This window comes from Psittacula echo, assembly GCF_963264785.1.
Source record: "Psittacula echo genome assembly, chromosome: 2".
NCBI lineage: Eukaryota > Metazoa > Chordata > Aves > Psittaciformes > Psittacidae > Psittacula > Psittacula echo.
In genome coordinates, this window is record NC_137737.1 from 126,523,543 (window position 1) to 126,549,319 (window position 25,777).

Genomic DNA, 25,777 nt, shown 5'->3' on the forward strand with positions numbered 1-25,777 from the left:
AGAAAAGAAATGGTCAGCTCCATTAGCTCAACTAAAATAGCTCAACTATTTTTCCTCTTGCAAACTAAAAAAGTGTTCAGATCCCCTCTCAGAGTCTCTGCCTTGAGGTGCTTGGTAGTGCTCTCTATAGGTTATATGCAGCAAGGTGCTTTCTGGTGGGGATGGGCCTCAACCCACAAAAAGACAAGTCCAAGACAGCACATTGCTTCCATCCGCACTGAGAGCACACAAGAGGAATCCAGCACAGGAAGTTGAGCAACCAGAAAAAAACAGAATGGAAATACCACAGCAAAGAAATAAATGCTGTAGTAACAAAACACATTACATGAATGCAGTAACATCTAGTGCTACCATCCATTTTTAACAGAATGTAGCTAAATTATGAAAAGTGCAGGTTTGGGTGTTTTGGGGGGAGGGGTATTTGTTGGGTTTTGGGTGGTTTTTTTTTTACAAGAAATTGCTTTCAGCTGTACAGATTGTGCCTTTCAGTGAATATATTTTTAAAATCAACTCGAACTCATTATTTCACCTCATCCCAGCACAGAAAAACCTACATGGGAAAAGACTTCTGACAATAAAAGGTTCCCAAAATCTGCAGACCAACAGCTGGCAAGATTCAATGGCTGAGATTTAAATTAGACAGAAGTTCAGACTAGAAAATATTTATTATTAACAGGAAAACCAAATCATACTAATTCATTCAAGGATAAGGTAAAGTTTTCTCTCACGGAGTCTCATCTACAAACAAATATATTTCTAAATGACAGCATATGACTTAATCAAGGTAGAGGATTAAGGAAGAAATCATTTAGTGAAATTTCATGGTCTCTGGTAACCAGGGAGGGCAGCATAGTGTAACACTCCATCTAGCCATAACAGCAACGCTGTGTGAACTCAGCAAGATTTGATCAGTTGCCTGTGGTTTTCCTTGAAACAGAAAGTTGCTGTTGTGTTTAATGCAAGTAGGACCTCTACCTTTAGTTCAGGATACAGCAAATTACCATACCCGATGACAAATACATGGGTTTCTTCTCCTAGACCTCTCTGAAGAGAAAGTTAACATTTTCAGTAAGTCACAAAAATCTCATGTTTCATTTGTGTTCAGTAGTTGTCTTCTAACTGCCAGTGGCTTGCAGACATTGCTGTGCATTTGAAAAGCCAGTTCACATGAGGAAACAGAGACTGTATCTGGCAGATGCTGAAATTCTGGGGTTTCACATGCCTCTAAGAGACCTCACTGAAGAAGGAAGATGCTACCCATTAAAACTAGCTTCACATGGGAAAACTGAAACAGGGACAGTAGCTCTTTACAAATTTGAGAATAAATAATAAGCTAATTTAATGCTGCATCATCCACTCTAGCCAAATCTTACTAACATGTCAAACAGCAGTAAGTCAGTGGAAATTCTGAACAGTAAACAGTGATAAAGGTAAACACTGATGAATGGTAAACACAGAGGACTGACCTCTTGCTTTAACCATTCGGAATTCAGTACACAGTAAAGCAGGATCATGCCCCAGATTTTAGTATTATTAAACATCTATAATATCAGTGGATGATACGAGGTACAGAAGAAAAACTAAAGAAAGTTAGCTTTTCTACTAAGAGTTTTAAAGTGTTGTAGTGATAATTTCTATCAGTATCAGGCAGAACCATGAAAAAATCTCTGTTTAACTGAGCCGAAGTACAAATATTCCTGGAAAACTACAAGGGCTGTCAAGAGATAACACTATTTGAGGAGGCAGAGACTGCAGCCTACCAAGTAAAACAAAAGTGAAAGAAGAAGCAGCAGCAGCTGGAATTAATTTGATTTACAATAAAATAATTAAATACACTGATATGAAATAAAAACCAACCTCAATTGGTATGTGCTCCTTTCTATAATGAGGTTGATGCAACAAAACTGAGATTTAACTGAAGCATTGTGAAAATCGAAAAACTCAAAATTTCACTTGGTGAAGGCAAAAGATAAAAAAACCCCCTTGTGCTAATACAATGGCAATCACTGAATGTAAGGTATTAAGGAATATTTAAACAAATGACAGTTATTTGTTCAACATAAACCTGACATGTTCACTTCTCATCCAACTAAAGTGCAGGTTTGCTACTAGGGCCAGTAATAACAAATGACAGCTCTAAAACATGGAAGATAATGAATGCTCAATTCATCTAAATAGAGAAAAAGCAAAATTTAGGTATACAAGTAATTTGCAGCAGAAACAATATGTAACATTCTAACAGAAACCTAATTCTGAGCAGAAATGCTACACTATCTCAAATAACCCCCAATGTGGTTAGCACTGAATATTAAAGTCTGTGATAAAAGAGGAAACATGTCTTGGTCTATTGCTAACTCTTAAGAGAAAAGTTCAACACACTAAATTCCAAAACAGAAACCTATGTTTCAACTTCTCCTTGTTATAGGTTTTTCCTAAAATGAACTGCAAAGTAGGTGCACATGTATAACTGAAGGGAAAGGCTCAGAAACAGCATACAGCTCAATCATTTTAATCTGAAATTTTTAGCACAAATAGCAAAACCTGTCCCATCCCGAAAATCTCTACACACACACATTGATGTTATATTGTACATCAATATGAAAAGTTAAAGTCAGACTCAATCTTTGTAAATAGATGGCAGACGCTTTACAACTGCTACCAACTGAAAGATCTTCCAGCAGCGTAAAATTAGTGGCCTGTACCACGTTTAAACATTTTGAATTTTCCACAAAAGCAATCTCAAAAGCATTAACTCAGTCTAACAAAAATATCAACAATATGGACTTCAGCGTGTTGTACTGAAGCACAAGATTATACAAGGTCACTTAAATGAGGAGAAAAGTCAAGTTTAGAAGAACACATTGTCATGCTTTGCTTTTGGCAAGGAGACTCCCATCTTCGTCTTTCAAACACATGGTTATCATGACTCTCTCATCTTGAACTACAGTACTTCACAGTTCACAGGACTACTTCTTAAAACCCTTAGCAAATCATCTTTAATATCCAATTTATGAGTTATTTAGATTTTTACAAATTGCCTGTCCTAGGTTCTTAAGAACCCACATTTTCTAAGCTGCAAGTTAATAACGTAATAATACTAACATTATATAAGCCATTTACCTTGAGTGAAGAGGGTATCCTTCTGAGAAGAGATCAGCCAAGTCCTGGAATTAACTGTCCTTTCTCCTGTGCAATTACTTTCCCCAAACTACAGAGAAAATAGGCAGGGCATGCAACACATCAAGATAAAAAGGCCTCATAGAGAATATTCAACAGCAGCATAGCTTAGCAAAAGAAGAGAGAGATGATCTGTAAAATAATCTGGTCATAAAGTCTTATATGGCTTGCAAAATCAGAAAGCCAACCACAAGCCAACAGACACCCAAAGCAATGGGGAGAGAACTGATGGTTGGAGGCTCTGTGCCTCCAAACTGCAGCTCCCTCTGAGAAGCAGGACGCCCCGCAGGGCCACCTTCAGGACCAAGTGTACGGCCAATATCATTGTCCACGTGGAATCCAGCCACAATGTTGCTGAACAACATTTCAAGACCATCTTGCGGTTTTGTTCTAGGATGTGCATTTTTAGCAGCTGATTTAGATACGACACTGCAGTGCTAAATCTGACTGCTAAGGCTGTCTACGGCCTTGGACATTGAAGGATGATTTTCTCTTTAATACATGTGCTGGGAGTTGTGGGTTTGGAATGCTGTTGTTTTGGAACATCTACCCAGACATTCTGATAGCTACTCAGATTTTGGAAATTCCTTCTAACTTAGCTCAGCAGAGACAAGGTTCAGGGACAGTCACTTTGCTCTCCCAGACAACAGCTTACCAGGGGAGGATATAACACAATTTAAGTGAACAAAAGCCATTAATTAATATTAAAAGGAGTTTTGTTCTCAAACTGGAGTTTATAAGCATGTTTAACACTGCAAGTGTTTGCTGATAGAATCATAGAATAGTTAGGGTTGGAAAGGACCTTAAGATCATCTAGTTCCAACCCCCGTGCCATGGGCAGGGACACCTCCCACCAAACCATGCCACCCAAGGCCTCAATTATTCCTGTTATAAATATTATAAATATGCTATAAATATTACTGTTTAAGCAAAATTAAGGTATTAGTGGGCAGCTGAAGGATGCTTTTTTTTTTTCTTGAAAAGCCTTTGAAAAAAACCACCACCTTTTTCATTCTTTTAATCTTACATGGGAGTGGGTGCAACATACAGTGATGACCATCCAGAAATGTAAGCCCTTCCAAATCAGTAGGTAGATATATCTAAAGTAAAAGAAATTTTAAAAAGCATGGAAAGAAGCCAATAAAGGATGGCAAATCTATGCCCCTATTAACAAAGAGAGATGCAATTTCTTAAATTACCTGCTGCCTGGAGACTCTGGATTTAACACAATTCTGAATATGCTACCTGTCCATACTATATATAGGCATATACTAATTGGCACTGAGGAAGGGTATACGTGTGAACACTTTTTGAGAGAAGCAACAGGGGAGAGCCATCAGTGGAAGTAATGACTGATGCATTGGGGACTAAGTAAGAGGATGACTTAAAATGTCTCAACTTTAGAAAACCAGGCCATACAAGAGAGATTACTGCTCCTGGCTGCAGTGTTGTTCTTCTCTATTAAAGCAGGGTTTTAAAAAACCTTCTGTGATGGCAATTTTATTTTATGAGTTCAAATATTTCATAATACAAGAGGGAAAAACACGCAAAGGGAATACTGAGACAGTTATACCCCTACATATCACTGACACTAATATTTGTATTTGCAATGGAGATTACTGAGAAGGATAAGGAAAAAGAAGAGGAAGTGATATTAGGTTTTAAGTACTTAGGAAGCCTCCATGACACAGGGTCCCTGCAATCTTTAATACGTCTCACTCACTTAATATCTCTGCTATATGTAAGTTTGTATAGATGAATTATCTTTATTAATATTTAGCCTGCAGTACCTCAGCCGCTGTCAGAATTGAAGCTTTGGGCAGATAAGAAAAATCAGAGCAGCAAGGTCCTTAGACTTCACAGCTGTGAAAAGTGCTAGATGAAAGAACAAATAAATACATAGAACAACCAAAATGATGCTAAAGAATAATGGAAGAGAACCAAGATGGAAGGCAACATGAAGGGAAATACTTCCAAGCAGATGGCTCCTTCTAACCAGACAATTTACTAGGGCCTTAAAGTACAATCCTCTAAACCAACTGTATAAAGACATGTAGAGGTAATTTTTCTTCAATCAATTTTTTCAAAAATCTCTTACGTAGGCATAACACTGCTTCCATCACAATTTCCTTTCCAGTAATATCTCCCCAGTCTTTCCAACCAGACATGACTTCAGCTGTAAAACTGCACTTCATCCAATAGTGAAGTAGAGAACCAAAGTTATCCAGGAGTCTTGTTACCCCCCAAGGGAGTTTTAAAATCTGTGCAAGAACCCTCTTGCCTCTACTGTTAGTACTGAAAAGTCTGGGCCCATCCCAAATAGTTAAAGGCTTTTTTTGATTTAGCTGAATAAAATTCTGACCTAATACTTGGACTTGGATTAAAAGCCAAGCACTTCAAGTTTATGCTAATGTCATGGATTTTGGATTTCAATGCCTCTGCTTAAGACCATCCCTTAAACTCTTTCAGAGTCCAAAACTGATACTGAGAAACCCAATTACTGAAGTAGCATATCTCCGCTTGTATACCAGTTCTCCAAAATCTGTGCTGGTTGCATACTGATTTCAAAGTACAGTTGAAGATGTTCACATTGAAGTATAAATTCCTAACTGTCTTGCAACATGGCTATTCTTGCTTTCCATAATTTTGTTTCTACCTATATGTGGGTGTATATATATATGTGTGTGCATATATATATATCTTATCTTGAACAATACACACCTACATTAGTAAAATAAATGCTAGAAATAGTAAGCAGAGAACAGGGTTTTTTTGCTTTATATACTTGGATGACAAATAGGGCCTACTATAAACCCTAGGTAACATACTAAAAAAAATCAGTTTCTTTCAAAGCATACGGCTGGCATTTCAAATATCAGGAAATGGATAATAGTGAGTATTAGTAATTATCTGGAAGTCAAGTGATCTGTTACCCTGTAGTAACCCTACAACAATTTTGATGCTATGAAATTCTAATTCCCTGATTCAAAAGCCAATATTCTCCCCACCTCTGATTATTCTTTCTAATCTTCTCATATTCATTCTTTATTTTAAAAATGTTTATTACTTTGAAAACTGCATTTGTACTTGTCAGAGGAAGCTGAATATTAACACTTGAAACCAGCTCCTTGGAGATACCAAAGTTTCAATACTATCACACACTAATACACCTAAAGATTATATCAGATTTCATACAACAAATACTTCTTCTCTAAGGAGAGCTCTGAAGGTATGACTTCTATTCTCAGGGGGAAAAGGAACCGACAGGATTTCTATAACCCTACGGTCTGCATGCTGTGCATGTCATGTAGCAATAAATAATTCATATTTTGACCTTATGGGACACCTTTTACTCATGGATTTCAAAGAGCTTTTGCAAAGGTGGATATATGTTTTATTATGAGCAGTTTATAGATCTCAGGATGAACAGAGACATAAAATGACCTATTCAAGGTCATTCAGTAAGCCAGGTGTATATGGGTAATACCAGGCATGCTACCTTTTTAACTCAGGTCGCAATTTACAGTCAGATACTGCCTTGAACTTCAACAAGACATATGAGAAAGCACAATGGATGTTAGCTCTTTTTCAAATAGAAAGTCTAAATATATTCATGGGGAGAAAGAAAAAATTACTAACTCTAGGAATGTGGTACTAGGACAGTACAGAAATGCTCCATAATCAACTTGTGCAAACATCCTGGAAAGGGTACTGGCTCCATGGGCAGAGCTGTCAGAATCTGCTAAACAGGGATCAAATCTGTCCTCTTTCACACTGAGAATTTCCTGGAGACCATATCAGATACCAGACTGGGCCTGAAGAAAGTAGTAGCAATTGTAGTATACTACTACATGAATTGTACAGAGAGGTACTTCAGTAGATTACTTTCTGATATTGATTTTATGGCACCTTGTAGACACTTCAACCAGAAAATTATTCATTTTAGAAAGAGTGATTCTAGTTATAGCAACTTTACCAGAAGCAGATACACTATTAGGACTAAATCTGTATGAACCAGAACTGAGCCACATCAAAAATTCTAGGCAATCTCAGATATTCTTTCATAATTCCATGAGCTAAGAAGTGGCTGAAAAATAATAAAACACAAATGTGCAAAAAGTTTTGTATGGAAAACTGTTTAATTGCAACCCCAAACTGATACATAAATGTGAGAGTATTTATGAGACTGCACCACAGTGGGAAGACAGTTTGCTAGTTATCACCACAGTAATAATGCTTTGGATTAAAGAGTTAATCTTGCAGTTCTCTGAACTGTCTTACCTAACATTAAATCCAAGGCTCCATTCATCTCCTTAACTATAAAGATTATATGTAAAAGCTTTCTTGGAGTAAGATCAGAATATTCTTTACTTTTCAGATGGAGTCTTTATGTTGTCTCACTGCTGAGAATTTAGAAGCATACAGAACATAAAATAATCTGTTCAACTGCCCTGTGAAGTGCAGCAGTAGTAGGAACCAAGGTTCTTCTGTGTTAGCCAAGAAAGATAACAAAGAAATAAGCCTTGGGTTGCTTCTTTGCTTTGCTTGTATTTGTTTCTTTTTCCTTTTCCCCAAAGAAAGAACATACTATAATCTGCCACAGAGCGAGCTTACTCTGTTCAAATAACATGATGTTTAAACAAACCAAAGATTTATATTTTAAAGGGGAAAAAAATTATCACTACTGTTATCACCACTGGCTTATAACAATTGGTAGTAAAACACTCTTTCATAAAAGGTCAGCACTTCAAAGCTAGATTTGACTAACACTACCACTGGAATGTTTCCTTTACAAAAAACAAGCTTTCAATAAAAAAAAAAACAAAAAAAAAACAAAAAAACCCAAACAAACAAAAAAAAAAAAAACCCAAAAAAAAAACCAAAAAAAAAACAAATTCAGAAACCACACACACTCCTTATTGTGCATGTACTAAAATGAGATAAACCCAAAACCTGGCTATTGACAAACCAAAGTATCGCTGCAGAAAAAAGACCCAACATCAAACAACAAGATCTTTGTCTATGCTATCGGAATGAAATGGACTTAAAAGACATACAGCAATGCACTGATAAGACAGATTCACCAGAATTTTCCTGGGATTAATTAGAAGGGAATCATTTTAAATCCTTTTCTTCTTCCAAACCTCTCCAAGCTGAGTTTACACCATTTAGGTAACAAATGCAAAGGAGGCAGGGAGGCATGTACTATTTTCCGATCAAGTCATCCACAGTAAAGCAGTATAGTTTAGAGAAGAGAATTTTTTAAGATTTCAAAAATAAAAAGCTCATTTGGAAGACCAAGTTGAATCTATTCCTCTGCACAAATGGTGTCCTTCAGCCAGTAGAATGAAATGTGCATATGTCATCAAAAAATCCCTATGCAGGATTTACCAGAAGCTGTCAAAAGTCTTGAAATTTATGCCATACTGCAAAAATATTTTAATGTAATGGAGAGATAAGTAATGTTTCTTGGTGGAGTTCAGCCTCCGATTCCCCTACAGCTGATGTGTAAACAGGAATATCAGCAGCAAGGGCTGGGATGAACACAACCCCCCTTGCAGAAGGAGCTGGACAATCATAATTGCGACACACAGCACATGGTTCACTACCATTTGCCCCATACCTTCCTTGTATTTAAGCTCCTTACCTTTCTTTTTTTTTTTTTTTTTTTTTTTTTTTTCGCTACTACTACTTTCACCACCTGTGCTTAAACGGAAATTATTTTAAGCTTATTAGTTGTAAGTGGTCACATCTACAAACACGGGAAGGGCTGGTGCTTGGTGCCAATCAGCTTTCACTAATCTGCACCCTACCAGTGCTCCTGCTGCTCCTTGGGACTGACTGTCAGGAGGTCAAAACCTCCCCTGAGTCAACGGGGGGCACAAAAATCACATTCCTGCCTCTTCAGCTAAAAGCAGATATCAACCCAATTCCTGTGTCTACAGAAAATGAATGTCCCTTCCCCCCCATCCCAAGGTATTTGTTATGTCATGTATGTTGTGCAAAGCCAGTGATCTCCATGGCTTAGCTGAGTACATGTTTGAAGAGAAAATCTCTCTTAGAAGATCACACACCTCGGGACCGGTGATCTTCATAAGATCCTAACTCCTACAGAGTTCCCAACTCCTTTACAAATGAAGAAAGCCAGATTCAACACTTTCTTGTAATAAATATTTCACCTTAATTTTGGTACTCAGTGTAAACCTGCACCTTGTCTACTCTTCCAGTAGCAACTGAAATGTATCAGGGAAAACCGTTATTTTAGCTAGATCTGTATGGGCAAATTATTACTTTTATTGTCCAGTTACACAGCCAGCACTTAGCTTGCTGAGCAGCATGCAAATAACTGTGCTATACTATAACTCTAATACATGTATTCATTTATTTGTAATGATTATGCAATGGTTTAATGACAATTTAAGAACTTCTCAACATCCAGAACATTCCTGTGACACTAATTCACTTGTAGCAAGCTGAATATTACTGGTATAGAGGTAATGGTTCACTCTTGCCACACTCATTTCAAACTCAAGTTAGATCAGATAAGTACTGCCACAGGTGAGCAGTGATTTGATATAGGACAAGGAAAGATTCCACCAGGCGTTGAAAGTTGTCTTCTGGGAGCAGAAAGAGCACATACTGCTTTACTTACGTCTGTATGTGAAATGCAGTCTAAGAAATGACAGCTTCTGTCAGTTACTCTTTCAGAGCACATACATAGGAAAACTCATTAGGTATTTAGATAACATTGAAAGGAAACTAAGCTTACACATACTGCATACAGGCGTTTCACCTACTTACCAGAGGGTAGATAAGAACTTTTTGTGCAACTTATAATGGAAACCTTCGTACTTAGCTTTGAGTGATACTAGAACAGTCATTTAACTATTTTATTTCCAGCAATGATTAGGAAACACAACAGTCTCTGCTATACTGTGCAAAGAAATAATGATCAGAATTAAAAGAATATGCAGGGACTATAAAGCATGCGTCACTGGTTAAAGTTTTAATATATCTCTCACTTTGGTTGATGTGTTAAAATGCTTTATGTTTTAAAGAAGCATACAGGGTATTTATTGAGTAGCTATAACTGTTGGAGGCATTTCAGTTACTGGCATACAAAACTAGTTAGTTTATTATTTACAAAAGAGCTGTGAAAAGTACATGTCCCGCAATTAGGTTTCTATTTTAATCAATGAAACTACGGGAATAATCCCATAATATTTTAATACCGTTTCACTAATATTTCAGTAATAACATTTCAATACCTTTTGTACTTCAATAAGAGTTTGGAATAACATAACTGGATAAAACTGTTGTCTTTCTTAAGTATGAAAACAATCTCCTTAATTCCTTTTCCTTTCTACTCCATATATTAAGAACTTTTTTTTTCTCTACAGACTTATTTTTGCTTTTGCATCTCCCAACTACAAGAAATCCAGAATACCTCTATGGAGTTGATTACTATCAGGCAGAAAGCCGGCAATAACTGCCCCTTCTTCCAGGAGGAGTAGTTGTCATGCAAACAGCCCTAATTCATACAAATCATTAATACAACAGACAACCACCTCACGTTAAAGAACTACACGATTACCTTTAGATTAAGATTACTGAATTATGTTTTATCAAGATCTGCTGGGTAACTGCCAACCCACTATCTCTGGAAGAGGCTGGCTGTAACGCCTGCAGCTCGGCCTCAGCAGGGAGCACAGGGCAGCACCAGGACTCATGAGCCTCCTCTGATGAGCTGGGTTCAGGCAAATTTTGAGTGTGGCTCAAACCTGGATATCCACAGGCTGATCATCAGCAAAAAGAGAGGGCTGCACGGGTTGTATTTTAAAATTATTTGAAGTTTGGGTTTTTGGTAGGTTTTCTTATTTTGTGGGGGGGGGATTGGAAAACTGTAGAAGGAATTAGTCTAGGACAGGGTGTGCTGTTTGGCATCTGAGAAGAGTAATTTTCATTTCACTGTATTTTAACAACCAGGAAAGTTTCAAAATCTTGTGTGACCGGATTAAACTCCTGTGGAAGAAGTCACTGAGCTCTTTAAGTGCCTTCAAGCTTTCATTAGCAGCTCTTTGCTGCAGGTATGGGCATGGCTAAAATGAATACAATTTGTCTCCAAAAAGAAATGGAATTAAACCCAGCAGACTATGTACAGTGCAAGCTTCAGCATGATTTAGAGAGAAAAAAAACAACCAACCACACTTTATTTTATCAGTATTTGAAAATGCTCTCGACCTCCAAAAAGCATTTTTCAGTATCTTATTTAGCTTATTACCATATGCTTGCAATTTCTACTCTCAGTAGAAGCCATTCTGGAAAACCAAAGGAAAATTTTTGTGAACCACAGATATAATAAAATAACCTCCTCCATAAAATGGTCTAAAAGCTTGGATTGCTTCTGCTCCACCTCCCCACATCTGGCACACGCATCAGATTACAGGCCAGAAGGCGAAGCGAAGAGACGGAAAGGGAGATAGTGGCTGGATCACAACTAGAAGGAAGCACGCCTTCTATAATTCAGGCTTTTTCCTTCAAATGCCAATACGTCAAAGTGTGATAAATAAAACTTAACATGGGAGAAGTCCACATGCATGCACAGCCACACAAACACCCGAAAGGCAGTGAATTACATGAAACGTGCTTGGATGACTTCAAAACTATCACTCTGTGCCAAAAGTGCAACTGGGCTCCTGATTTTGTTAACTGACAAAGTTCACAGGAAAACAGCGATCATTCATCTTTTATTCACAAGACTCTGTAACTTTTTATAATTTGTCAAGTATTTCACAGGTACAAACAAACCTGAAAGCCCTGAATTGTCTAAATGCCACAATATTATGAAATAAATAGTTTATTGATTGGTCTTTTTGCTATTAAATTTTGCAAACTAAGTTTTGCAAACTCAGAACTCAACCAGAAAAATGCATGCATCTACACAAGGATGTAAGGAGCTTGTTGGGAGCATTGTTTCCCAGACCTCTCTCTGAAGCCATATTCTCCTCATCTCTTCAGTCCCACATCAGCAGCACAACAGCATAAAACTTCCACCGAATCTTTCAAGCTTAGCAATAAATCCGCTGCAGTCTGAATTATGAAAATTCTTCAGACCATTTAAATGATTTTTTTTTTTTTTTTTTTTTTTTTTTTTTTTTTTTTTTTTTTTGTTCCAAATGGACTTGGCATGCTGGTCAGGAACTCAACAAGTCAAACACGAGTAACAAAAGTGGAATTCTTCTTGCTAAGCTAATTGATGGTCCTACAAAAATGAAACAGATAACTGCATATTCAAAACTTTCAAAGACATGCTGTATTACAGTTATGGAGCTCCTTCCCCTCTGTGCCTGGTGTAATATGATCATAATTGCTGTGAAAGGGCGAGAGACAGACTATATGTTAAATCCTGCCATCTGTAGGTGCTTTACACAGTTCCATTTGCTGCTATCGGGTCAAAAGTTTACCCTATTTTTGCTTGTTCATAACCAATCACACAAGTCTCTGTTACGTGTAATCTTTGACCCACTCTCAAAGCAATTTTTCTATTACAGTCATATGATTACATTGAAAAAACCCCACACATTTTATTAAGAATACTGTTCTTGTTGGTTAGCTTATAATTATTATTATTTCCATATTCAGTAAGCATACTGAACTGACCTTGTTCTTCCCAGTTAACTCCCTTGGAGCACAACTGTAATGCCATGAATTCTAGCTACAAAATGCTCCAGCATTTCTGGCTAGTTGCAATCCAGAACCACAAAAACAGGTCTAGAAAGAATTCACTGTACCTGTCATTTTAAAAGGAGGGGGAAGCAACTGCTCAGTTTGTCCTGATAGCAAGAGAAGATGTTCTGTAAACATTTAAATTAATGTTCACAGTGAAAACAAAAGTTGCCTCTGAAAATTAGGATTATCATAAGAATATCCCTACATATTTACTTTTAAAATTAAATATGCAAAAATATATTACATGGAAACATTTATGCTAGTGATATTATGATTATTAAAATATCAGAGGAACAAGTAGTCCCATGAACAACAGAATTAATTAAGACTCATCTCCCACAGATTTATACCCTCTGGTTGGTTGACTTGGGTGCTTAGAAAGGTGAAAGCTTTGAACAAAGTTTTTCCCACAGTGGGAACATTTGTTTAAAGTATTTCTTTTCCCATCACTAGGATTCCCAGGCAACTAGTAAGATTATTTTATGCTGTAACCTTTTCCTCTGTCAGGGTACCTTTAGGTGCTTCCACCTCATACACTCAGCTACTTATTTTCACAAAACTTGTGGGATCTGAATTATGAGACCTCCACTGTGCCAAAAAACATGATCAAAAACACCCAATATGTTCAAAAGCTACTAAGAGGAGATGAAGGGACGTGTGCATGTGCACAAGTGCATGGTCCAACCTCATGAGACTTGCTTCTATAGCAAATGAGGCTAACAATAAAGGAGACTATTTAACATCATTATAATTTCACAGAAGGCTAATTTAGATGGATCAAAGTAACCAGCTGGCTATACTAACAGATCACCTGAAAGTATTATCACAATATTTAAATCCATCTCGTAGATTTTGCTAGACAGTTTCCAAAGGAAAACAGACACACAGGCCCTGCAGCATCTGTAAGGAAAGAAGCTAAACACACACACACACACTGCTTTCACAACTAGTTCCACTTTATTCACTCAAGCATGGTAATATATAGCATACAGATATGGGTCCAAGCTATGAAGTCAAACGGCAACTATATCATTCGCAGTGACTGCTTTCAGTCACTATAAATTTCATTCTATAAACAATCACTCCCCAGGCTGCTTCCCAGCCCAACCTTGCACCCAAACATTCCCTGGCTTACTCAAGACTCAGGTGCACTATCAGCAATTGTTATTCTTCTTCTTTAATTATCCACATAGCCAGAACACAATGGCTTGCAGTTCCCACAGGCCCCATTTATCTTCTAATAGAAGACATACAGAGACACTTTTCTATAGACACGCATTTTACTGTAATCAATGAATTGTGATATTAATTCTTTTTAATCTAGCATTTATGCGTGTTCTGTCTCCAAGAATATAAACACAAGTCACCACTCACATGAAAAGTTGCTCCATTTCATGTTTGACTCTTAGATGGTAAACCCTTTATAAATGTAACAGAGAACAAAAGCAAGCTCATGCCACTGAGAACAGTTAAGTAATATATATATTACTATAATATATATTACTATATATATTCATATATATAAACTAATATATTATATATTATTATATAATATATAAAATTTTTATATATACTGCAACTTCTAATGGAAACCTTCATAATATAAGTATAAACCTTTCATTAAAATAACAGTAATGTATATATTAATATTTACATTAATATATTAATATACTATATATACCAGAGAATAATCAAATAACAGCATTTATAAACAGGTAATAAAATTTGTTCACATACAAAATTCAAACAGTTACAAAATTAAATCATTTACTAAAAGACAGAATAAAAATTATGCCAAGGAAATAAGCCAAAATATAGATTCAAAGGCCAAAATGGTCCATATCATCTCACCTCTTCTACAACAAAGAGCATAGGATTTTACTTATCAGCTCCTAAAGCAAGTCTGATACTCTGGCATCCGCCAGCAAGGTTTATTGCACTTAGGAACTGTTACCCACTTCACTCAGCTTATCAGCAGCAAAATGGGTGAAGAACAGTGAAAAAGCCTGGTATAAAAGAAGAAACAGAGAAAACAAGGCAACAGAACTGACCCTCGAGAACACAAACAGGAAGGCTGAAGGTACACAAAGGTATCTATGTGTCTGAACACAGGGAAATTTTTCACCTTGGCAGAAAAGTTTCAACAAGAACAGACCTCAAACAACTGCAAGAGACAGTAAGACTGAAGGAGTGAAGCTGAGAACTCAGGAAACCTGACTCAAACCCCAAGGTGATCCAGTAGCATGGAAACACTATAAGGGCATTTGCTAATTTGCCTAAGTTTGTGCAAGAAATCTGGAAAGGGACTTTTTACAAGGGCATGTAGTGGCAGGATAAGGGGGAATGGCTTTAAACTGAAAGAAGGTAGATTTAGATTAGATATAAGGAAAAATTCTTTACTGTGAGGGTGCAGACACGAGAAGAGGTTGCCTCAAGAAGTTGTGGCAGCCCCATCCCTGGAAGTGTTCAAGGCCAGTGTTGTGGTTTAAGCTGGTAACTCAGAATCATGCAGTCGCTTGCTCACTCCCCACTCTTCTTCCCTCTCCAGCCCCCTGCTCCCAGCCAGATGTGGAGGAGAATCAAAAGAATGTAAATCCCACAGGTTGAGATAAGAACAATCCGGTAACTAAGGTACAATACAAAACTACTACTGCTACCACCAATAATAATAAGGATAATGACATAATAATAATAATAATGTAAATAACAAGGGGAGAGAATATAAAACTAAAAGAGGAAAGGGAAAAAAAATCCCACCAATAAACACAAGTGATGCACAATACAATTGCTCACCACAAGCCAACCGATACCCAGCTTGACCTGAGCAGTGATCTGCCCTTCCAGGTGACTCTCCCCCAGTTTATATACTGGGCATGATGTGCTGTGGGATTGAATACCTCTGGCTAGTTTGGGAGTTTGGGTCAGGTGTTCTGTCTCTGCTCCCTCCCTGCTTCTTGTGCCCCTCCTCACCGGCAGAGCATGAGACTGAAAAGTCCTTGATCGGGGTAAGCACCACTGAGCAACAACTAAAAACATTGGTGTGTTATCAGCTTATTATTGTTCCCAGACTAAAGTTGAAAACACAGCACTGCACCAGCTACTAAGAAGGAGAAAAATAGCTGCTATTGCTGAACCCAGGACAGCCAGGTTGGATAGGGCTTTGAGCAACTTGTTCTAGTGGAAAGAGTCCCTGCCAATGGCAGGGGGGTTGGAACCAGATGGTCTTTAAGGTCCCTTTCAACCTAAACCACTCTGTTATTCTCTGATCTCTTCACATTTTTCCCAGTGAAAAGAAGTGATTTTTGAAAGTTTGCAAATTTATACTATTCTTTATATTAATGTGGTGATTTGGAGAGTTCAACACTGGTCTTTGCAACTGGTTAGCTGACTCATGTGGGCCCTACTCCTGATAAGGAGAAACAATCTATCCCTAGCAAACAGATCCTCCATGCTAGAGCCAGAAACCTTACAGGATATCCAATGAAGCTCAAGGGAATTTGCAAGTACCTTGATCTCATGTAGGTCCACAGAGAAATTATATGAGGGAATTACGATGCAGGAGAATTGGTTTCATTCAGTTTTAAGAACAACTCTGCTGTACATGCTAGAGGCCAGGCTAATTGCAGTAACTCTTTACAGCAATGCATATATTCCTCTATTCAACTGTATTTGAATTAAGTCATCCAGATTATTTGTATAAATACACATATGTAAAAGTAATAAGATTTTTATATCATCAGCTGAATGAGAAACACAGTAAATCGAGATCTAAAAGCTAGCACCCTCTTCATGCACAATTTTTCCATTATTTAATTTTCACCCAAACCGTCTTCGTTATCACAAGAGCTTAATGGTTTCCCAAGTGTGAAAATTCTTAAAACAGTGAAACTGAAAAAATACAAAAGCTAAAAAACATAAATCATCCAAAAATTTACATCTTAATTTAGTATTTAAGCTTATGATGATAAAAATACACAATCAAGTGTGGAGATAGTTGTTAGAGGCACTTGTTTTGGATGACCTGTATAGATAAAAAGGTATTCAGTGCTTTCATGTAATGAGTATGCATATTAATTCACATAATAAAAACTTTACAGACTATAACTGCAAGCCAATGAAGAGTACACGCACATTTTTATTTTTTCATTATCTTTTTTGTTATACATACATGTATATATAGACAGAGAGAAAGAAACACACACACACACACACAGAGCTTTCCAGCTTCCCATGCTTTTTTCAGGTTTAATAATTACAGTCTCAAACTAATTTCAAAATTCTTCTAAAAGGCAATATAAAAGTATAATATCAAAATCCACTCAAAAATTAGTATTTGACTTCTCAAATGGCAATTAGAAGTTTGAATCTGTATTACTTCATATGCAAATAAGATGCTTTTTAAATGGCATGGTAGCTCGCAATTTACAACAGCATTTTAAATGAACTGTTTTAAAGGATGTGGTTTTCTGTTAAAAAAGGTCCCTTACTACAAGGGGCTTGCAATCATATTTGTGTGGTTGGATGCAGAACCTCCCACCAGCTAATTCTCACAGACTCACTTCCTAGTCTTCAGGATAGTCACCAACCTGATCAGACTGCACATGCCACAAGTAGCTATCCTAGAAATACTGTCAAGAAGTCATCATGGAAGTAAGACTGGACCACGAGATAAGGGAGGCTTTTCTACCTGACCCCTTTCACTCTACCTTCTTCCACTACCCTGAAGGCAGCCCCCTGAATTGGATTGTGGCAAGCCTCCAATACAGCCCAGTTGCTGGGCAGCACTGGCTGCTCCAAAGCTGCTCTCCTCCTCCTTTCATAAAAAGCAGAGCAGATGGAAATTTCCTGTAGGCTGGTCTTGGCCCACAGACCACTGTTTGGACCATACTCCTCCATGAATAAGAGCAATCTATTCATTGCATCAAACTGACTAGCCCTACTGTCCTCTTTTACAACACAACCTCATCCAATCCCTTAACTCAGTGATAAAACAGGGCAATGTGAGCACATTTCATCGCCTGTGCTTGGGCTAGGAACTAAGCCATGAAGGAAAATATGGCCATGTCACGCTAAGCAAAGAAACACATTAGTAACTCTGGCAAGCACCTAAGATAAATCTTTTCTGAATGACTGAAGGCAATGTTATATTGATGTTTTAATAAATTATTATCCACATACAGAGACAGAGTATGCAGAAGCAGGAGCAGAAGCTGTGCAACCATCCTCTTCAGAGTGGAAGCTCTATGTTCTCTAAAAACACTGGAAGACATGGATAGGAAAAAATCCTTCACACAATTAAAAATGTTACAAACTTTGTTGTGTCCCAAAAGTTTCCAAATTTTATTTAGGGTGAAGCCCCTCAGTATATCGAACCACCATTGTTTTTTTACAGGACACAAATGAGTTCTCACATCCATTGGTCTTCCCTTGTCTCCCCTGCTAAATTACAGCTAAAAGCACTAGGGAGCTTGAAGCAGAACTCTGTCCTGATTTCTGTTCCCTTCATAATCACTGTCAGATGTACCATGTTTTTTTCTAGAGCAGCTGTTAAGACTGCTTTTGCTTTTAAAACTCAGAAAGATGAGTCAAGTTTCTAGTCATCATTGAAGCTCTTCTGGTTGTTCCAGTGACAACAAAACAGGTTAGCCAGCTTTTCCTGAAGACAGGAAAACTTTGGGTAACACAGGATAAAATAGTCCCTTTAAGGATTATTAACTTTATTGCATAAAGTCAAAAGATGGTCACTATGAATGTACGATATTTCATAATATCTAAAGTAAGTATTCTCCACTATTTATTTGTTAGTTTAAACAGAAAGCTAGGAAAGGGAAGGGAAATGTTTCATATTATGTATAGGCCAGAGTAATGTTTGTCGAGCTCTGCCTAAAGGTTTCTCACAGGTCTTTGCAAAATGCTGTGCTACCCCTCACATGAAAAAAAGCCTCTCTCCAAGGATCTGACACAAAGAAGAAAAAGCCCACCATCAATAACCATAGGCAGCAGGTGCTGCAGCTTCAGTAACCAAGCAGAGCTTCCCTGGAGAAACTCCCCTGGGAGACCTCCTTTTCTATGGAAAGGCTCCTCACTAGCTCTTCCCAGCAAGCAGAGTACGTGGGGAATATTCAGTAGGTATTCAAGGTCAGGCTGGACAGGGCCTTGAGCAACCTGGTCTCGTGGGAGGAGTGGTTGGAACTAGATGATCTTAAGATGCTTTCCAACCCAGCCCATTTTATGATTCTGTGATTCTATGATTTGCTGCTCAATGCTATCAGCAGAGACAGAGAAGCGATGACAAGCTTTTTGTGGATGAAACGTATACGTCTCTCCTCAAAGGCCCCAAGCAGCCTAAAACATATTTGAACCAACTTGAGAATGTACAGGAGCAGAAGAGGAACTCTTTCTTATCCTTCGTACTCATGCTTTTCTGCCATAGTAAGTGCTTGAGGAGACTCAAAGGCAGGATGGGTGAATAAACTTGGAAAAAAAGCTCTCCAAAAAAGCTGAGCAATCAGTCCTCAAAAAATTAATGATAAAGGACTTTGAATAAAGCCAATTTGTAATGGAATGTAAGGAGGGAAGTCCCTAAAGAGAAGAACTGTCTACCAGCTCTGCAGCAGGTTTTGCTGCCCCATGCAGTTTACCATGGCAAGAAGCCAACTTGGCAAGGCTCGCTCTTCTCCGAGGAGCCTGGCAGTGCGCCAGCCACATTCACAGGTCTCATTGCTGCTGCCAAGCTCAAGGGGCAATCAAAGATTCTGTTTTGTGAATCTGCAGATCTGGTTATGACCCAGAATATGTGTGTTTTAAAATGTTCTTAAGCAATTCAAGTTCCCTCTGTTTATACAGTGACTGAACAGGCGAAACAGAATACTTAACCCAGCTAGAGAAAATGAGCCACAGATTGTTAATTATATGGCTATTTGCACTTTGACTGGAAGAGGAAGTAAGCTGGTTGTAACTACTTTGGGCTTTACTCCTGCAACTGCATTGAAACCACATTTATGACAGATGAAACTATGCAATTTTATATAAATGTGGGCACTTCCTGTTTTTGAAACAAGTCCTCGGCTGCTTGCCCTTACTTCATGGTAACATTGCTGGAACCAGACTGCATTAAATGTGCTCAGTTCTGAAGACCAGTCTTAAGATCTTATTTTACTATTTTTAAACATATAGATAAACCTCATATATTGGACTGCTGCTGTCAAGTACCTCTATTTCTAGGACCTAACCATACTCCTTAGGCATTAGAAAACACATATGTTTACCATGTGTGAGAATGAAACGCCCAGCTGTCACCCAGGGCGTGCTCAGTCCCTAGTGACACGGTCACGATCATGCTCGGACAGGGTGGCAGGCGCATCGCATTCCCCCGAGCAGGAATTACACACATCGGCAGATCAATCTTTTTCCACTCAATATGCAACATTTCAAGTAATTTGTAATAGCAGGTTTGTTACTTTGCACAGTACGGTATTAATTCTTCATTGTGTCATGTATAAGTTCAATTTTATAGACACTGAGTACAGGGAATAACACAGTCCTCCTGGCATAAATCAAAGAAAAACATTGTTTAAATAGAAATAATTTTGAAAATACCATTTAACAACCCTAATAAGCAGCAGTGAGTTTCCAGTGCCTTTTCTCTTACTTTGCTACTTATGTTAATTGGATCTCACACACCAAACTTCTGCAACGAATACAGTTACATAAATCAGCCCTCTGCTTTTCCATTGACAGTCATTTTCCTAAAAGATTACAGCACGAAGACTGATCATATTGTTCAACTGAAAAGCAAATGCATATCCAGTAATTCCTAATGATAAAATGTGATAATTCTTACTTACCAAAAAACCCAACCACATTTAATTTACAATGTATTCCTCCAGATTTAGTTCATGACACACTGCTTGACAGTCAAGTACCCCCCCATAAATGCAGGATATTTACAATCAAGATCACCAAACCACACACAAATGACAGCATTTCTGCTACCTTTGTTTTGATCTCCAAGACCACAACCTCTTATTTCTGACCATTAGATCGCACCCTTCAACTATAGGAACTTGCCAGCTTTGCAGTGCTATCAGGGAGTGAATAATTACAAACCTCTTAGCCTCAAATTAGAAGAACATAAAATACAGATTCAGTTTAAAAGTCCTTAAGCAAAAACCTCCAACTAAAAGAAATGCTAAAGCTGAAATTTCAAATTCAATTACATGTGGTTTGATTTCTCTCACTTAACTTTGAAAGTAACATGGTATACAGTCTAAGTCATGCCCTTCTTAAAAAAACTTCCTTTGTTTGTCTTCTTCCTGCCTCAAGTCAAGGCACGGTTTTGAAGGGGCAGAGAAGCTGATCTGCAACTAGAAGAGGCTGTCCCTTTTCTAGGTCATCTTCAGCACAGATATTTGTCCGATTCTGCAGTTAGCAAGTTCAAAGAGTTGAAAAGCCAGCCAAGTAACCCAAACAAAAATGCAGTTAGCTGACCACTGGTTTGGCTTCCTGAGCCAACTCACCCCAGAGTCACAGCGGCAGTGGCACTGGCATGAGGGAGAGGGGGCAATACCTCAGCAGGGAGTCTACAAGCCGTTAGACCAAGGTTAGCTGCAATGATGCCACATTTGTGACATCTCCACAAAAACTGGCCCCATGTTCAGCCCCTGCCCTCCAAACAAGGGAGGACACATTAAAATCCAATTCATGGGATGCAGTCCCAAGTTCCCCAGGAGCCTCACTGAGCTATAAAGATCAACTCCTCTTTCAACTTCTTTTTTGTCTGAAGTCTTACCGTTTCTACACAGAAGCAGTCAAGTCCAGATCTCTGCAAAGCTATTCCTAAAAGGAATGTGAGCATTTCTAATAAGGAGAGGAAAAAAACAAAATAGAAAAAAGACTTAATGAAAGCAACCCAGATTAGCTAAACGATACATCATAGTGGAACAATTCTGCTGTTAAAGATCATGCAGATGTTACGATGGAGGCAAAGAAAGTCTTTCTTTAGCTACAGCACAGCTGCTGCATACAACTTCAAAAAGACTTGGCACAGGACTTCAGCCACAAAACTTCCCCCTCACTTCATTTCATGCACGTCATCTGAAACTTCAGCGAGCTACACCAAGGACAAAGCTGACATAAGGGGAGTTTGGAACATCTTATCAGCAGTGGGGCAGCTCCTTGTGCTGCCAGTATTCACATGCACCTTCACAAAACTCGACTATACATCTCCATTCCTCCTCAACCCAGCAATCCCTCAAAAGCAATGATATTCCACACTGCTGTCCTTCTTATTTATTCTTGCATTACCTTCTACTTAAAAGAAGACAGCTGAATTACCACATAGTTAACATATATTAAAGCTTCAAAAAGAGCCATAATAAAAAGGAATTTATCTGTTAAGGTAACACTAGAAAAGTATTATCAACTTCTGGTTACATACTTCATACACTGAGCTACTCTAAACAGACACGCTGACCATGAAGCTGAAAATGCCATAGCTTATAATCACATTAAATGTACATCTTTAATACCAGTCTTGTATTTGCCACATTATTGATGCACTACAAAGAAAATACATATTATCTGTCTAAATGAAATATTCAGCTTTTCTCTTTAAATGTCCCTTCAAATGTATTACAGCTTGGTACAGAAGAACATGCATTCATTTTACATGTTTAACAGTAAAGCACGCAGAACTTAATTTGACTTCCATATTAACATTACACTTGTGATTTCCTTTCAGTGATGATATCGATAGGAGATGTACCTGAGAAACCTGAACTGCTTTAAGATGCATGTATATGTATGAGATTAAATTAAGGCATTCCTGATGCATGAGAACAGAATCTTAGAAACTGTTTTTAATTTCTCCCTTTTTCTTCTTCTATTAATTCATATGACATCATCTCGTTGACTCTTATGACATTCTTAGTTTCCACCATGTGAAGCCATAAACCAATTTGTCACCTACAATATTCTTCCCACAACTGTGAAGTTACAGCCAAAGAATATTTAGTCCAAATGAGAAAACAGCAGTAAGGGCAACTCAAATTCTGTTAACATTTAAACTTTGTAAGTAGAACAGAGTAGAAAAAAATGGAGAAACATGGAAATACACACAGAAATGCACCAAAAGAGGGTTGGGCTTTTTTAAACTATTCAGTCACTTCATTACTAAGAACTTGGTAAAAGGCTGGAAACCCACAACTTTAAAGAATATTAATAATGTTGATTAAAAGCAGTGAATAAAACTCATTAAAATGAAAGTAAAGCTTGAAATACCAGAAATATTAACCACAGTATTACTGTATTCATGAAAACGTAACACTTCAAAATTATCTACTTTAATAATAGAAAAAAAAGAAAATAAATATGGGCACTAACCCCTCGACTCTACTGGTTTTTTAAAACACCATCTACTTCTCAGAATTAGTAACAGACTCGTGAAACTGAACCAATTTGTTCAACAGATGTTTCAGTTAACGCAAATGAATTTTACTTTTCTATTGTAGAAATAGCGCATGCTGAATAAAATTCCACTATTATTAGCAACTTTCCAAATATATTAGCTCAAAATTAGCTTCCATTTCCATTCTTTCCTTCTTTCACATAACAGAAAACATTTTCCATGCCACATTAAATGTGCTACCTAAATAAAGTAGGATCATTGATAAAACAAGTCGTCCTCCTCCCCCTGGCCCCCCGCTTTATGGGATACGCAGGAAGGGCAGAGCTTGTATTTTTCTTGGCTTTCCTTTCTCTACATTAGCCAATAATATTCCCAGTGTAGCTCTGCCAGTGTGCTGCCCTGCAGGCCCACGACACCCTGCTGTTCCAATCCCGTGATCTTCTCCAGCGGGCTCTACAAATTGTGCCATCCTTTTCTAATGCATGCTATTGCATCAGTCTAATGGCAACATAATTTTTAATGCTCTAGGTAAAGCAAATAATGCAATTTTGAACTTATGCTTGTAAAACACAGATTGTTTCCCCCATGCCCCCTCCTGCCTTTTTTGTTTATGTTGAAAGATTTAAAGCACGACTCACACTGCACAGCAGTAGTCAAACAAAAATACCTCAGGTTTTCTTAGAAAGCAGCACTTAAAAATACTGCTTGGCTCCTCAAGCATTACTGCAGCCTTCCACAGAGCCATATGTAGTAGATCCCCTACAAGCAGGCTGGAAGGGGAATGTGAATTCTTACTCTGTGTATTTAATATAATATTTAGCCATTATCAAAGCTTCATAGCTTTTACTGTCTCTCTCTCTCTCTCTCCTGCAATGGAGTGTAACAGCTTATCTGGCAAACATGCTCACCATGTTTCTAGGCACCAAAGACACACTCTTGGTTAATTCATAAAATCTGATCTAATGTGAGATATTTTGCACTCAGATTAGCTAAGTTAAAACAATATTTAGCTTAACCATGTCTTGCCCAAAAAATTCTCTATTATCTACTGATTACAACAGCATTGTAGCTAGCTATGGACATCACACTGGGAAAATACAAATCCTGAGCCTGAAGATGAAATTCTGACCTCAAGCCATTCTGATAATGGGTATTACATACACTGTCTACTTCGTATTTGATATAATAACTAGGCACAAGAGGCATGTGCCTGCAACGAATGATGAATTTACATGTTACTTTGGTTTTACATACATATATTATCTGAGCTCAAAGCATCAAAAAATGCTGTGCTTTGTGCACCCCAATCAGATTACGTGATACAAACATCTACACTAAAATCAATCTGCAGAGGCAAGCATTCACAGGAGGAAATATCAGAAGTACATTTTAGAGAAACCTAAACTTTGCCTTTGTTTGCTTCTTTGGCACGGTATACCCGCAGTTATGTCATACCATTTCCACAGCACCTCTGCTTCATTCAGCATACAGTATTACCACTAATGAAAACAGTAATCTGTTTTACTTTTGGTATTTGGCGTATGGTCCAATACCTTATTTACTGCAAGCTACTCAAATTTTCTTTGGAAGATGGCACAAGTAATTTCTTTGTGAATTCAAGGGTGCAGCTGAGTGTTTCATCAACATAATGGTTAGTCCTACTGTTACTCTGTTACTCCTTAGAATAACTATTCCTATTATTCCTGAATTCTTAAGGAAAGCAGTGACAGCTTTAAGGTCAAAATGATTCTTCTGTTCTGAAGCGAACTTTGTCTCCAGTTTGGCGTAACTCAGACCTAATTTTTTCATAGCACTTAGCATTGCATTGTGCTTTATATAGCACTTTCAAACCTCAACCCTCACTGCCTCACTCGCAGTTATCAGTGCTCAGCACTTTTCCAAATCAGATCCAAAGATCTCAAGTCATCCGCAAGAAAGACAGACACATCCAGTTAGCAACGACATGAGAAAAGCCAGGATTGAGCAACTTACCTAGCATCACCTAGGAAGTCTGCAGCACAGCCAGGAAGAGAGTCCTGTTTGCCAGGGCAGCATGCAGCTGCACAGAGCACCAGAGTGGCTTCTGCCTCCTGCAATCCCCTGCCTCGCCCACCACACGTGTCCCGACTTCTGCTGGAAGTGAGGCAGGGGTACTACAGAGAACAGCTCTCTCCACCGCATCAACCAGATTCATTCCCAGAGCAAGTCCATCCTGTGCAGGGAACAAGGCAGGGGTCCTGTGGGAAAAAAAAACCCAGCACGTCAGTGGGAGGCAGATACCATTAAATTGTAAGGCTTCCTCATGAGGGGCCAAACAAAATTGCTCTGCAAAGACAATCTCAGTGTTGACGTTCTGTGACTTGGACACCGACACACTACAAAAAGTTTGCATTCACCACTTCTAGAAAAAGAAATTCACACCTCGCACCTTATATGATGCAGTCACAGACACCTACAAGTAAC

General features: G+C 38.0%; 1 protein-coding gene across 1 annotated transcript in view; it reads right to left on the minus strand.

Moving 5' to 3' along the window:
• The window catches only part of NCOA2 (nuclear receptor coactivator 2), a 125,540-nt gene extending 100,053 nt beyond the window's left edge, over nucleotides 1-25,487 (minus strand). Inside the window, exon 1 of the mRNA XM_080611027.1 lies at nucleotides 25,307-25,487. The gene's annotated coding sequence lies outside the window, so the exon portion shown is untranslated. The remainder of the gene's footprint in view (nucleotides 1-25,306) is intronic.
• Nucleotides 25,488-25,777: the final 290 nt, after the last annotated feature.